This window comes from Uloborus diversus, chromosome 7 (assembly GCF_026930045.1).
Source record: "Uloborus diversus isolate 005 chromosome 7, Udiv.v.3.1, whole genome shotgun sequence".
NCBI lineage: Eukaryota > Metazoa > Arthropoda > Arachnida > Araneae > Uloboridae > Uloborus > Uloborus diversus.
In genome coordinates this window covers 118,531,506-118,544,176 of record NC_072737.1, presented here as the reverse complement: position 1 = coordinate 118,544,176, position 12,671 = coordinate 118,531,506, and the positions used below count along the sequence as shown (strand labels likewise).

The 12,671-nt window shown below is 33.6% G+C and overlaps 1 protein-coding gene across 1 annotated transcript in view; it reads right to left on the bottom strand.

Annotated features, from left to right (window-relative positions):
• Positions 1-12,625, bottom strand: part of LOC129226519 (bifunctional heparan sulfate N-deacetylase/N-sulfotransferase-like) — a 157,254-nt gene extending 144,629 nt beyond the window's left edge. Inside the window, exon 1 of the mRNA XM_054861126.1 lies at positions 12,395-12,625. The gene's annotated coding sequence lies outside the window, so the exon portion shown is untranslated. The remainder of the gene's footprint in view (positions 1-12,394) is intronic.
• Positions 12,626-12,671: the final 46 nt, after the last annotated feature.

Sequence of the window (12,671 nt, the reverse complement as noted above, 5' to 3'; positions counted from 1 at the left end):
ATATAATACTTCCTTTTTTGTAAAAGGAAGTAAAAATTGACCAAACAACCAACTTTAATATAAAAAAGTATGGGGTGCTCTCCATTTACATTTTTGCAAGGATTCTGAAAAAATGATAATGTCTAAGCTTGCAATGAGAAATCTAAGACATCTGATATCAAGCACCTCAAACGATGTATGTGATACGATGCATTAAGAGTTTGGGTTTTAAAGTTTTTTTTTTAATAGTTTATTAATAGTTTTGCTAAATATATTTTCATAAGTTATTTTTTCTTCGTGAGGGAGCGGGATTTTAACATTGTTCGAAATAAATTGAGCTCGTTACTTAAATTCAATTTTTTTGGGGTAGGGGATGGAACGGAATTTTCATTTTTTTCTTATCGTAGCAATTATTTTAATATGATTCTTCCTCAAAGGCATAAATCATCGCGATCCAAATAAAATTCCGCAAGAATCTTTGGTGGTTGTTGAGCATCAACGAGCAGGGGACGGGACTCATAGTAATTTAAAATTAAATTGAGATCTCTTCAATGAAATAAATTTTCCTTTGTAAAACAGAGTGCCCATCTTCCCCCAAGAGCAAGAGCACATCCTCCCCTCCCCCAATATCACAAAGAACCCCCCAACTCGAGTCCCCCCCCCCCCAAAAATGAATCATACCCCTTAAAAACACCCCTCTAAAACTTCAGAGGCGCAGTGTGCACCACGATAGCCCTAAGTGGGCACCACTGTGTAAGACAAATCTTACCTATTAAGGTATTACAATGACCTTATACACAAGATTACCATTTAATGGTTGCAAAATCAGAGTTAAGGCAATTATAGATTATAGTTGCAGTTTTTTTTTTTTTTTCTTGTTCTTTTTTTCTAACTGAAAAAATAGAGAAAAAGTAAGTAAAAAGTGCAGTTACACGCGAAGGTTGGGAGGGACCGAGGGAGAGTAAGAGTGCTTTTATGAGGAGCAAATATAAATAATAAAAGTTAAAGACATGAAATGGAAAAAGCGGAGCGCCGCTTTCAACTACATTATGGACTAAATCAGTTCGTTCAAAAAACTAATTACTACTTACTTTTAATGTTGCTGAGTAAAGCAGCTTTTCTATGCAGCTCCTGCAGTAGTCTTTGGTTTTGAGCATGAGCTCTAATGAATAATAGGAAAAATTTCTATCAACACTCAACTGACAGCGGACGAGTAAGAAAATAGAATCAGACGTTTTCTCGGAAATGTATAAATTCCCCTCTCTCTCTTTCAGCATTGCTTTTCCTCGGGCTCTCAAGGTCACACTCGGAACAAAAACCCCTCAGATGGTACCACACAGGGACACAGGGCTGCAAGCACTGCTTGAGCCCCGTACGACGTACTTATCAAATGACAACCAGACGTGGCGAGAACTACAGATCCCCGGGCTATAAAGCAATTGGTCCCTTCGATTTTCGACACAAAATAGCATCTTTTTTCTGCGAAAAAGTCTAAACAACGACAGTCGTATCCGGTTGTATCCAGTTGTTTCGCTTGTTTCTGTTTTCCACCAAGGGAAAAGTTTTCGTCATTTGACTGCGCTGTTAGTAGGAAAAAGTGCCTTTTGCCAACTCTCATAGTGACTTTTATTCCGTGCTGCAGTGCAGTGGTGTAGCCAAGGGGTGGAATAGGGAGTTCATGCCCCCCCCCCCCCGCATATAGCAACAAAATGATTTGAATGAACACACGGCAAGTGCCTAAAATTGCACTATCCGAACTTTAATTTCGAAACATATTATATGTCCCCCCTCTTCCCTTCTCTCCCAAGGAAAGTTTCTTGAAGCACCACTGTGGCAGTGTACTGAAGATCTGAAAATGTTGCACGTATTTATGCAGTACTTCTTTCTTCAAACACGGGATGATCGATTTGTGAAATCCCGTTCACGCGGCCCCACTTAGCGACATATTCGTATTTTCCGCATCGAATGCCGCCCAAAAAGAATCTTAGCTTTTTTTTGCGGCCCCATTTATAGTTTTTTAATAGCTGAAAAGTACCGAATGTTTTAGATTTCAGTTATACTGATGTTGCTAGTTATGTTTTAGTTATTTTATTTTTCTTTTAAACTTCAAAGAACCCTGCCGCAGCTTGAAACAAATTAATGTAATACTTCTGCAAAAAGAATTGATTCATGCCCACTCCACGTAACAGATTTTACTAAAAATGTTGGAGTAACTTTTAAAGTTATCTCACGTGTTTACACAGCACTTTTTTTTCCTAATAAGGGACGACCGGTATGTAATCGTTCACGCGGCCCCACTCGGCGATTAATATTCCGCATTTTTCGCAACGATTCTTAGCTGTTTTTCGCGGCCCCTATTTTTTTTTTTAGTGACTAGGGCCGCGATAGATGATAATTACCGGATGTTTTAGATTTCAGGTTTACTGATACTGCTAGATAAAATTTTAGTTATATTTCGCTTTTCTTCTAAATTTCATTTAAGAAACCTCCGCATTTTTTTCGATTTGCGGTTTTATTCCTTACATTAGAAATTAATAATAACGTAAAATTGGCGGCCCCTTTCTCCAAAAAAGTGGAGGGGTGTAACACCCCCCCCCCCCCCACACCCCCCTTGCCGTCGGCCCTGATTGCAGTGCATCATAGGCTTGAACTTTTTGATTAATTGTGAAATCTTTCTGGAACACTATTCAATTTTTTGCAACTACTCGGCATTGGCCGAGTATCTGATGAAAATTTGGCTGATACGTCTCTAATGGGAACATCACTGTGCGTCAGCAAGATTTCAACTTTTCTTCAGGTCAGTATAAGTAACATTCATAAATTAGAATCTTTTATAATGCCTTCTGGGACCAAATCTCTCGTAAGAAGGAAATAATACTTTTCGTGAAGACCATCACAATGAATGAAGGTCTGTTTTCAATTTTTTTTTCTTCTGTTTCTACAGAATAGTACCTAAACGAGATGAATTATATTTTAGCTTCTTAGTAATGGTAAATGTTGCAGAATTGAATTCTATTAGAGTGTAGATTTGAAAATTTAAAGTTTCATAAAAAATACAGAATTTTTTAAGATGATTCCATAACAACAAAAAATTTTTATCGGTCTCTTGGAATTCAATGTAATGGGATTTCACTGCATTAACATTGAAAATTGTTCACAACTAAGACAGAGGATAATACAAGATAATACCAGACTCTACATTAAATACCGCCAGTTCAGTTATCCTATCCAAGGACTGCAGTTTCATGCTTTTTAGCATTCATCAGCCCAGAATAGGAAGTAACTGAGCTGGAAGCGGAAAACCTCTTAAGGAAGCCAAGAGAGTCAAACAAACTGGTCGCTAATGTATTAATTAGCACACCAGAGGAGTGACCGCAGCAATGGTGCTGTTCAACTCAAAGATTGTAGGCAAAGCAAGGCATTTTGCAGTAAGTTACCACCCTAAGCAAGGGCTAAAGCAGAAATACATAAAATACACCGCCAGCTCAGTTATTCCATCCGAGGACTGCAGTTTTGTGCTTTTTAGCACTCATCAGCTTGGAATAGGAAGTAACTGAGCTGGAGGCGGAAAGCCTCTAAAAGAAGCCAAGAAAGCAAATTAAAGTTTGTTCAAAATAACACTACATATGGATTAAATTTTTGTACTGAAAGCAGGGCGAGGGATCATTGTTTTAAGCAATTCAAATCTCACGACTAACCTGGAATTACTACTTTAGTAGGGTTGTGGGCACTTGGAACAGCTTACCAGAAGAGGCTGTAATGAGCAACGGGGTGGATAGCTTTAAGAAGGCCATTGATCTTCATTGGGGACAAATAAACTGACTAGGACCAGCCCAGCTGGGCCCAGAGCCTGTTGCTGGTCGTCATATTTGTATATGCGTTTCCTGGAACATATTCTAATACCATAAACATGTTGACTTGGAGAAGAACGATTAATCATATAACAAGTCCATAATCCAAGCAGAAACACAAGTTTGAGTACAAAATTTTGTAAATTTGTGATTGAATGACCTTGATTTTATCATTTACAAACGGCCAGCTTCGCATGGGTACTACCTTGGATAATACTCCACCTGCCCCCAAAGCAGAATTCTTGACAATGTTCTGCAACGTAAAATCATTCAACTAAAACTGATATGCAACTACTTCAAACATTTACACAAGCAACCAACTTGACCTTTGGGAGCCCTAAATCCAAATCGTTTCATGCAGGAGGTTTACTTTTTTTCTTTTCTTTTTTAAATTTTTAAAATTTCACTGTTGCTATGCATTTTCGTAGAACCTATATTGATTGAGATTCTCCAAAAATATTTTTTTGCTTTCTAAAATGCAAAGAAAGAATTTTACAAAAATCCGAACCTAGGTGTCAAACCACGTTTTCTTTTGGCTAATTTTACATGGCGTGAAAAAACAAAATAATATTGAAAAACATAATGAATAAAATGAGTCGAGTTCGGGTAGTATATAATAAAACACTTTAAAACTTTCTAAATAGTTGAAATGTTTGTAGGATTCAAAAGGATTGAAATCTCGAACAAGACACACAATTTTCGGCAATGGACGTTGTTCCAATGCTGGCATATTTCTAAAACATACGTTTTTGGAGGAAATTGCAGTGGATGAAGATCGATTGGGTAAAATTTTTAAAAGGGGAATCAAAAACGCTAGAAAAATCAAATCTTCTCAGATTAAGAATATGAAATTTCTGCAGAAAATCTGCAGAAACTGCCAGTTTTCTACAAATGTCTTCAAACTCAAGATAGAATTTTCTCAAAATTTTGCAGATTTCTTTAAGTTTAAAGTAAATCTAAAGTCCCTGCAGATGACTAATCGAATTCAATATTTTTTGCGAGCTTTCCGCTGAATTATCGTAATTTCCGTGAATTTTAGATGTTCTTCTAATTTAAAGAAATCTGCAGAATTGTCTGAAATTCTGTCTTGAGTTGGAAGATATTTGCAGAAAATCTGCAGTTTCTGCAGAAATCTGTAGAATTTCTGCAGAAAATTTGTCGGAGTTTTCCCTCTCCCATTTGAACAGAATTGTACTACTTTTAGTAGTATTCTGCTTTGGGGCATCTCCCTACTTCGAAAAATGGTCTGTCACTAATTTTTTGTAAAAGGGATATTCTTGCCAAATGCTGAGATACTTTTGGTAATGATAAAATGACGTTAAAATTTTAATCCAAATTTTGCATTTTTTAAAACATTAGGGCAGTTCTCAAAAGGTGGAGTCAACACAAAACTCAACTTTGAAGCTTTAACACCAAATAACTTTCATTTTAATTAACTCAAAAATTGAGTTAAATTTTAATACTGTATAGAGACAAGATTTGACATAAAATATGGAAAAAATGCTCTTCAAATACCCTTATAAAAATATTTTCTTTGCTAAAAGGCACAAATTTGTACATTCAAAACGTTAACTGAGCAATGTACCATCAAAAAAATTTTTTTTAATTGGTTCCATACGTTTCAAAAAAAATTAACGGTAAGAATATCAAATTGAATAATTTTTTGATGATATTATTCACAAATTACAAGAGTAAAGACACATTATTTATTTTGTAAACTATTTTAGAAAAAAAGGAAGTTGGAAGTTTGATGTATGTCCAAAAGTTACGATCTGGACAATGCTATTATTTTAGATCTAAATATATGATTTATATGTTTTAAAGGTATTTTTCGATCCTCAAAATCAATTTTTAGTTATTTTAAAGTGTTTTCATATGTTTTTATTTAGTATCCTTGAAGCAAAATCATTTTTCTTAAACCTATATGCGAGGTTTCCAAATTGCGTTACGATATAGACGCCGATAATTCTGTCCATTTCTTCATTATTATAAATGACCTTCTTTCATATATAATTATAATCCCTCCCCATGCTTGACAAGGTAGCAATATTCCCAGCAAAAACAAAATTACACACACCAAAACTTAACGACCATCCCAATTCCCGATTTATCTCAAAAGCAAAGCAAAGAATGAAAATTGGTAATTACTTTAAAAGCCTTAAAATAATAACAAATATTAATTTATTAACAAACACAAGATGGCCACAGTTGAAAAGTTTAAATCATCGTGATTTTTCTTGTAGTTTTCCAACAATTAAAATATCACGCGAATTACGCAGACGACAGTTTACAACGATTTATCTTTCTTATTGTTGCAAAAAGCTACTTTTATTCACACAAAAAAAATCAGCCCCCCATGGAGCGATTGGCGCCAAAATTGAACCAACGCCTGTTTACATATGGATTGACATTTGTTCCGAATTTCATCCAGAAAATAGCATTACTACTTGAGATGTGGCACTCATAATGGAAAACAAAGAACGTTTGATTGCACCATGCCCTTTTCAGCTATTGACGCCAAAATAGAATCAGCTCTTATCCTCTCTAAGGGCTACTTGTTGATAACTTTTTGTTTGATTCCGTTATTATTCCTTGAGATACAGCAGTCGCAATTGACGACAAAAAACGTTCTATAGCCAACCCCCGTTTGAGCTATAGACACCAAACTTGAATCAGCACCTGTACCTGTTAGGGGGAAAAGTATGGACCAAATTTTGTTTGATTACGCCAGTTACTTCTTGGGGAATAGCAAGCAAGCATAGTGATGTGGATCGGGTAAATACCCAGCGGGTAGGTAAATATTTTTTGGGTATTTACCCGGGTATTTACCCAAGGCCTGGGTAAATACCCAAAAACTGGGTACTTTATAAAAAATGCAAAAAAGTGAATGAGAAATTTTTTTTAAAAATCTAAATATGAAATAATTGGTGAAACTGATATATACATATGTATTACACAGTTTATAATTTTTTTTATTGAAAGACTTGATGAAATCATGAAAGAAACATATCGTGAACCAAAGAATCTTTCTTTTCAATGTCATAATTGGAGAAGTATAAGCAATTCATTATGAACTTCAGGATTTCAAAATCACAATCTAGGTTAGTCATATCCAAAAAGAAAAAAAAAAAGGAAGCATGAGGGATGTTTGGAAGAATAAACTGAGAAGTTATTAAGACACTGTGGTGTTATTTTTTTATTGATATTTAAGTGATAACATGGAAAATATAGAAACAATTTTTACATTAATAAGCAAAAATTTTCTTTTCTGTTGCCTTGCTCATTTGCATTTGCTCCCCTGTAGGGTGGGAAGGTAAATATTTTTTTGGGTATTTATCCGAAGGCAGGGTAAATCTCCTAGTAATTGCTCATTTTTCAAAATTTTTTTAGGTAGTATTAAAAGGTGACTATTTTCTTTTTTAAACATAAACCCTAAAATAAAAGATTAAAAATTTTAAATGAATTTCAAATGTTTATGTATATTATGTGTGTGTATATATATATACATATATATGTGTGTGATACAGAATAACACCTGAACAATTGAACTAAGTTTGGAGGAAATTTCTGCATAAGATATAGGTAAATAAATAGTAATAATAAATTGAACGACATTTCGTTACATTTTGGTGTCATGCAGGGACATATTACTGGGTTATAAAAGACTAGGACCTTAAAAAATTGATGTTTGCTTTTTTTTGTAACCAGTTAAGCTTTTTTCTTTTTGTAGAGTGGCTTTTTATATCTGAAATTTGGCTATCAACATTGATTAGGCATATCCAACACATTTAATGTGAATATCATATTAGATTGCTAAGCTGTTTCACACAATAATTCTTTAAATATGTGATCAAAATACAATTTTTGGGCAAAAATTTATTGTTTTGTATATGGTTGGTTGTATATATACATAATGGAATATATACAGAAAAGTATTTTAGTTGAATATAAATTTTTGAAATAAATACCCGGGTATTTACCCATTTTGGGTATTTACCCGGGTATATACCCTGGGTATTTACCCCTAAAAATAAATACCTGGGTATTTTACATCACTAAGCAAGCATAACTCAAAAAATGCCTCATTGCTTCATCCCCCTTGGAGAAATTCGCACCAAAAACCAATGGGCACAAGTTCACATAGGGACACATATATATACTAAATTTCGTTCAATTTCATGCTGTAGTTTTTGCTGCAGAGCGGTCACAAAAAACCGGGCACACACTAAGTGTGACACTCACGTATGCACACACACAGACAAACAGACATTTTACAAAAATGGTCGAAATGGACTCAGCACACCTCAAAACGTTCGAATCGGTCAAAATTCGAAATTCAAAAATTTGCACAAATCCAATACTTTTTTCTATAAATTAGATATAGAAGAAAGTAAAAAGGCTATTAAAATGTTAATTTCTTTAATCCATTGGTATTTTGCACAATTAGTACGTTATGTATTGAACATTACATAAATAACAATAGCAACACAAGTTTCAATTGTAACGAACGCATTTAAGTAAACAAAACGGAGGCAGCTGATAACCCTGCAATGCTTCAAACATGATTATCTGTTGTTCTGCTGATATTTCGGATAAAAAGTTTTCAAATTGCAACAACAAATCGACATCTAAACAGCAATTATTTAATAAATAATTCTTCAATGCTGTAATATTTAGATACTGCTGGTACCCGCACGGCTTTGCCAGTAGTAGAAAAATTAAAAGGTCTTTTAGTTCGCCTGTATATTTACAAATAATGTATGGTGAATTTCTCGCCAATTGGCTTGCCCATGTTACAGTTATGGTTTCACGTTATGATAACTTGGCAATTTACTCATCCATCTTATGATAATTTTGCTTGAGAAAATGTTCTTAAAACTGGAATAAAAAAAGAACAAAATCGAATTTTCGAAAAATCACTTTGAGGTGCACATCCCCATGCTACAAACTAACTTCGTGCAAATTTCATGAAAATCGGCCGAACGGTCTAGGCGCTATGCGCGTCACAGAGGTCCAGACATCCTCCAGACAATCCAAACAGACTTTCAGTTTCTTTTTAGTAAAGATTTTTCTCTTTACACAAAAATTGCCAAGCAAACCCTGATTAATTCCGGTTTTTGCCAACAGCGTCAGTTTTGGCAACCTTATCACCTGCACTGGCAAAATGGATGGGTTTTTCGGATTCTACGAAACCATAACAAATTTTAATTATTTAAAGACCAGTAAATAAAATCATTCAAGTACTTCACAAATCCTCTATTTCTCGTTGCAGAATTTAAAAATATACAAATTTTTCATCGGAAAAGTTGAAAAACTGAAATTTACACTACGATGATGTCCAAAATCTGTTACCTAAAGACCGATCATTAAATTTGCTATTTATTAATTTTTATAAATACCTCCTGTCTTTTTATGTTTGTGTATGATGTTCTAGGTGTACATACTATGCAATAAAAACAAAATTGATGTCAAATTTCAAAAATTTAAACAATTGCCCAGAATTAACTTTTTTGTTCCCACCTTCTGAGAACTACCCATTAACAAAAGTTTAAATGATTCTTTTAATGGCAATATTTTGGCTACACCGCGAAAGTCGAGAAACATTATTACCTTGTGCCTCTTCAAAAAATTGCCATGGGCCTCAGCTATCAAATCTTTTTGCGAAGAAAGTTTGGCGAGATTCCTGGTTGATTGGATAATACGTACTGTGTCCAATTAGCACAAATAAATTAAAAAAAGCCATTAAATTGCATTAAAGTCTCTTTAAAACGCAAAATGATTAGCTAAATCCATCAATTATTTCCCAGTCTCATCAAGCATCACCGTTACAATTCAAATAACAATTATTACAAATACTTGCCTGTTTCACAAAATAAGACTAAACTGTTAAAAGCGTGGATACTTATGAAGTGCGAAAACGTTACTTAAAGATTTTACTTGCACAATTCTAGCTATTGACAAGGAGTTAAGATAATACACACTGAATTAGATTGATGAAAGTCTTCGAATATATGACTAAAAAGCTTACAACTCATTTTTTATTAACTTAGAAATTTCGAATAGATGCCAGCGTCGACGTAAAAATCGGCGCTTTCGATGGACCTATAGTGATGTTAATACTGTCAGCTCTGCTTAATTGGGTAACTGATAAATGAAATCCCCGCTCATACGAATAAAACTGTCCAGAACCGAATGTTACCCGATAGACACATGTTAAAGATCCCCGCTTAGTCGAATTATTTCCAGATAACCGAATAATATTAGTCGGCTTTTGCAAGTATTTTTGCTGAGAAAGTTTTGAAATAACTTAAATTAAGTAAGAGCAATTATAAGTAAAAATATAAAATAATATTTTTTACCAATGGCGAGCGAGAAAAACATTCACAGCCCATCAAATCACTTCCACAACTCTAATTTTTTTGTCGTTTGCATTGCAGAAAAAAAAAAAACAATGAATAGCACTGATGACAATCCATTTAAATAGCACAAAGAAATAAACATTGTAGACGATAACAATTTGATAAATAATGTAAAACAAGACGGACGAAGGGGGAAAAAATAAGTTAGAAAAGTGTCCTCAAAAGACCTTTAACAAGCAATCCATTATTATGGACTTTTTCTTCAAAAATAAAGATTTAAAAGTTTACTTTTTTTTTCTACAATTTTCATACCAATTTGTTGGTTACTTAGCTTGTTTCAAACACTTTTTACCAATAAAATTAATATTTTCAATTATAAAGCTATTTATTTATTATTATTACGTGTTAAGAAACATGTTGTAAATTTGGAAAACTAAAGAAAATGTCCCTGCTTAATTGAATAATATTTCTTAGAACCAACAGTATTCGTTTAAGTCGGGCTGACAGTATGTGCAAGTATTTTTTCACCAACCTTTGTTAGAGAATTAATGGGAAGATTGTGTCTTAAATTGAAATGAAAAATGAACCAACAATGGAAATTTTTTGAACCAGTCAATTAGCCTTCGACTGGTGAAAACCGCATGAAATCCATGCACAGTAGTTCTGAGTTTATTTCAAACAGACAGACGGACACAGAGGAGGACTTTTTAATACTTAAGGATTTTCCTTCAAAGATCCCGCAATTATTGTAATATATTTTCCAAAACATAGGGGCACTTTGCAGAAAGAGTTTTGCCGTATGTCACTCCTTATGCCAGATATCAATTTTAAAATCCCCTTACAAGATTTTCATGCAAGACCAGGATTTTTATGCAGTAGACCAACAATTATTTATGATAAATATTTTCAGAGCTGTATATGATTAGACTTCAAATAATTCTAAAATTTACAAGAGCAAGGGTTTATCTGATCTTGTGTCCCACATCTTTGCTGGATTACTGCATTAGTTATCGAACAACAAAATCATTTTAAATAAAATCCCAGTGAATGGGTACCTAAAGAAAAGAACATTCATTACTTGCAACAACATGTAGGAAAACAAATTTAAGCATCCTGCAAACAAGTGTAAGTAATGAACATCAGTGAAAATTTTCAAAAAATATGTAAATTAATTAAAAACCTTGTTATCCATTGCAGTGTTAAGAATGCCAATTTACTTTCGATTTTAGAGGAAACAAAATTTTTCGTACTGATTTCCGTTGCTTATAGGTACTCCTCTACTTTAAATTTGTTATTTAAATGCAAAGGTTGACTTGAATCATATTGAAATGAATCGAATTCAACATAATTTATGCAAGTTGACTTTACTATTTAAACTAAAGTTCAACTGAGGAAACTAATTTATATGTTTCTCACACAGGATATGATATGAAATCTTTTGCTGCTATTCCCTAATGTCTCAATTTTCCATACTACAAAAACTTGTATCATGATCAAATATCACGGGAATTTCATGAAGAGTTGCTGAGACAAAATGTAAACAAATACCGAGAGTATGCATATTAAGATTAACATCTCATCGAAAACTTTCAACCAGAAAGATAGACAAATCTTCTTCAAAAATCATGTAATCAATTATCATAAAGTAGCAAATTAAGTGCGGAAAAAACGAAATGTAATCGTATACCTCGTGAAAATAATTTTTGCCGGATAGAATCGTATCAAAGTTAGGCTTAACACGCTGAGCAATCTTAGGAAATGAGCAAGTAAGAGAAATCTCTGAATAGGATATCGTTTGGGGGGAAAAGCAAGTTATTTCATTTCCAAAATTATAAATATGTTTTAGTGAGTGTTTTAGATAAATAAGTTAATTTATATCGAATTTTTCAATATCTTTGATTTGTCTTGGCAGGATGTTGGCGAACTTGGCGAAAAACAAACGCCGTCTGTTAAAATTTCCCCAAAAAAATTTAAATGGACATTCGCACCAGTAATAAGCATTTTAGGCACATCTAAAATAATTCATACGTGATCAATACATAATGTAAATGACAAATAACATTTCACGTGATAAAACCCTGCGTAAACAAGCACATTCCAGCTAATTGAAAACATATACGGAGAAAGTATTTTGATAAGAGAATTTATATTCATGATTCAGTTTTATTTCAACCAAATATTCAAAAATATGTATCAATGACTCACCATTATGACAGCTCACGTGCTTTGCACATGGAACAACGCCAAAGAATTTAATTTGGCTTCAAGGACAAGCGCCAAGGCTATGAGATACTCATGGTTTCCTTCAAGAATTTCAGCAATGCGTGATGAACAACTTGAAAAAATGTTTTATAATCCTTCAAAAACCAAAAAACTTTTCGAAAAGATATCAACAGAAATCCGATCAGCAATAGCGTATAATGTGTATCGCAGACAATCCAAAACAGTTTTATGTAAAAAAAATTTTAGAACCACGACGTCA